This window comes from Oryctolagus cuniculus, chromosome 13 (assembly GCF_051225735.1).
Source record: "Oryctolagus cuniculus isolate XC-2025 breed Fujian yellow rabbit chromosome 13, ASM5122573v1, whole genome shotgun sequence".
Classification (NCBI taxonomy): Eukaryota; Metazoa; Chordata; class Mammalia; order Lagomorpha; family Leporidae; genus Oryctolagus; species Oryctolagus cuniculus.
The window spans coordinates 110,604,303-110,608,232 of NC_142879.1; positions in this window are offsets into that span (position 1 = coordinate 110,604,303).

Consider the following 3,930-nt stretch of genomic DNA (forward strand, 5'->3'; position numbering starts at 1 on the left):
AGCCTCGCAGTGTGCCCATGGCTACACTAGGGCCGTGGCTCTAGTGGCTCTGGGTCAGCAGGCAGGATTCTTAGGCGGACGTGGAGTGTTTGCTTGCCAAGGACTGAGGCCACACGGCCTGCCTGCTTCTCCTCAGTGGTCCCATGTGGGCGCATGCAGGGCTCCGTGACTCATCGCTGAGGTGGCCACACACACAGTGACCTCACGCTGCTCCCTGGGCATGGCCCTGTCCTTGCCAAGCTGGCTATCACTCCAGCTCCCCACTTAGTTCAGGCTGGGGGCAGGGGGGTTAATGGGAAATGAAACCGCGCCTCCTCTGCCCCCTCCCCGAGCAGCCCGCTCCCCCTCCGAAACCGAGCTGTTTACTCGCTCACAGGCCGCCTCAGAAGCATAGGGTCTGCTTATCTGGCACAGCTCCCCTGGGCTGGGGTCACACAGAGGTGCCCACTTCCTTGGTGACACAACAAGCCAGTCTCGGGGGTGGCATCTGTCACCGCAAACAGAGTAAGGCGTGTTCCTCTGGTTCCAAAGCAAAAACCCTTAGCCCACGTGACCAATACAAACATGTCTAATTTTCAAGTAAGACTAATAATAATCATGAAATGAACTTCCCATCTGTGTTTACTGAGCTCCCATCTGCTCCGTACGATCAACTGTGTTGTGAATGGGTTCAGCAAACCCTGACTTCAAAGGTGCCTGCTCCCACCTCCCTGCTACCCTAAAAGCCCACTCTCAGCAGGGGTGTGGGCTGGGGTCTAGGATGCCTCCGTCTCACACCAGAGTGCCTGGGTTCATCCTTAGCTCCGACTCCTGAGCCAGCTCCCTGCTAATGTGCCCCAGAAGGCAGCAGGTGACGGCACCAGTGCCATCCATGTGGGAGGCCTGATGTAGATCCCAGATTCTGGCTTCAGCTTAGCCCAGCCCTGGCTGTTGCAGGCATTTGGTGATTGAACCAAAAGATGTAAGATCTCTCTCTCTCTCTCTCTCTCTCTCTCTCTCTCTCTCTCTCCCCATCCTCTCAAGTCAGTCATATTTTAAGCAGGAAATCCATTCTCCCTATAAACACTTCCTCTGACTGTGGATGGCACCATCCCCCTCTGAGGGCAAAGCAGCCCCAAGGGAAAGGCCCCTCTTCCTTGCACACCACATCCTGGTCGGGGTCTGACTCAAACACATTCCCATGTAAAGGGGAGTAAAGGATCAGAGAGAAGTCCCACAGTGGGGGGGGCAGTCAACCCCACCGTGAGCCTCTGGGTGCCCAGTGTCCTGCGGATCCTGCTGTGGAGGGGGCAGCTGGTCCAACACCATCTAGACGTAGGCAGGGTGTGCCTAGATTAAGTGGGCCAATAGTGACAGGTCCTCCATGTCTACAAGTTCAGCCACAACCGTGTGAGGAGGGAGGGTGCCGATTCACAGCACAGCACCGGCAGGGTTCTGAGCCGATGCGGCCTGGCTATTGCAGAGGGAAAGAAGCGGCCAGCGCAGACCAGGAGAGGGGACGCTGTAGTTTCCACTGAGCAGGTGCACACCTCAGTGTCTCCGCACCCCCTCACAGAGAAGAAGGGCTGTGCAAAAGGTGAGAGAACTGAGTGAGCCGTGGCTGTGCCCACTGCTGTCTGCAGAGGCCCTGTGGTGCTGGCAGAAGCCCCGCATTCCCCAGGCACTGTCTGCCGCAGGTGCCCATGGAACACCTGTGCTGGGGACGTGGGGAGGTTGCAGTGGAAGTTTATTATTACGTTTTCTGGTGGCGATGAATTCTGTCCACACCTGCGACACGAAAACTGTGTTTGATTTACCAAAAAGCAGCACAGGACCTGTGTCCTGATGACACATGCCCTAAGCTGCCAGCCCCAGAGCAGGCTGGGGCAGTGCAGAGAGGTCACCACAGCAGCCCTGCTGGCCCAAAGGGATCTGCACTGGGCTCTGTCATGTCATTTATGAGGGCTGTGCCCTCAGTGGGTGCATGGGTGGCCTGGGAGGACCTGCGTGGGGTCACTGCTGGGCCCTGAGGTGCTTCTGCCTGGTTCCTGGTTCCCAGTGCCCCGCGGGCCCTGGCTGAGCCTGAACCATAGGGAGACCAGTCCACCCCCGGGACCCACTCAGTCCCTGGACTCCGCAATGTAAATCCTCCGGTGAATGGCATCACCACCCAGCCAGAGAGAGGAAGAGACCCTGGGCACCCTCGCAGCCACGAGGTCTACGCAGGCCTCCGGCCAGTGAGCTCCAGAAAAGGAACAGGAAGGTCCTGGTTGGGCGCCCATGCAGGCGTAAATTAATCACCCACTGCCTGGTCACCTGCGGTCTTAGCTGTCTGAGATTCCTTTCACTTCCGTCTGGTTGCAAGTGCAAGCCAGCCCTGCCCGGCCAGACCACATCTACGAAAATCAATTAGCTCCCCATCCCATAGAAACATGAGGATAAATTGAAGAGTTTGTGGGAAAACAGAAAGGTGAGTAGTTGGTGCAAACAATTTGCAATCTACACACACAAGGAGTTGTCAGAGAGTTCACAGAAAGCGTGTTTTGTGAGAAATCTACCCACAGATCTCAAGATGTTTTGCACCCAAAGTAGTCTTTTAGTTGCATTTTCCAGGTGAAGGTTCTGAAGTTGTAGCTGTTTGCTTCAGACCCAGGCCCCTGGCACCGTCCTGTGAGAGTCAAAGCTCCAGAAGAGTTCTGTGCGCATTCTGCCTCTGGCTTGGTGACCCTGGCTTCTGAACCCGCGAGTTGCCGATCCCCCTGAGCCACCAGCGGGGGCCGCTTCCTGTTCTCTGAAACAAGGATCTCACACGGCTGGAATTTCCGTTACTGAAGATGCTGGAAAAATCTGGAATGGCCTCATGGGTTTATTTCTGGTGGAAGGGGGTGGGGAGTCATTTAGGCTTTGCAGATGAAAGTTAGTGCCACACAGTTGCCCAGCACAGTGCCCAGCACATAAAACCCTGAGCTGGGACAGCAGTGTCTCCAGCCTGGGCAAAGGGCCCAGAGGCTGTGTGTGCTGGGGTGGGGGTGGCCATGGGGCTTCGTTCGCCAGGACAGCCCAAGATCCGTGCCCATCCTGGGGCTCCTCGCTCTGCTGAGTTCTCTGCCCGTCCCCATGGACAAGAGGCATCAATGACGCCTCTCATGGTGACCTCGCCATGATGGGAGCTGCTGCTGCTGATTTCCTGTAATGCCAGTCCTGCCTCGACCACTCGCACCTTTAAAAGTCCATTGCAGCCCAGAAAATGCAGGCGGTCCAGGCCTCCTGTCTGTGACACCTTCTGGGGGTGGAGTGGGTATTTAATTTCCCAGGGGCACAGGAACCAGGAATGATTGCCAGGCTTGTGCTGAGGAGCGGGCCCCAAACTTCATGGTGACCTGGGCTTAACACAGCTGCATCTGGACCTGGAATACAAATCAGAACATAAGCCCTGCTCTCTTCTGGGCACAGGCAGAGTGAAAGGGCCAGGCCGGGGCGGGGCAGCTGGACCCAAGAGGAGAATTACAGGAAGGAAACGCGTTTAGCTCCAGGCCAGGGGCGGAGTGAAGGCTTGGCCCTGAGTCTTCAGAGGACCCTGCCTCCAGAGTGTCAGGCCGCAGGGGACACACCTCTGGGCAACGAGGGCAAGAACCGTGGGATGGGGCTGGCTGCACAAACTAGGTTGGCTCCATGCCGGAGTCATAGCCTGGGACTCGGGTCCCCTGTCTGGCGTGGGAGTCTCTGCACCACGGTGCCCCAGCCAGGCTCTGCAGATCCGTTTCCTCTTTCTGTCGAAACGAGAAGTGTTTTTTTTATTATTATTATTATTTTTGGAGAGGATGCATATCCCAAAGAAATCGTTATTTCCTATTTGCTTTTGATAAAAATAGCACCAGTCACTTGGGGGTTTCTGCAGAGCTCCCTGGCCGGGCCTGCAGCAGCTCCACACGAGCCCTCCAGAAACGCTTC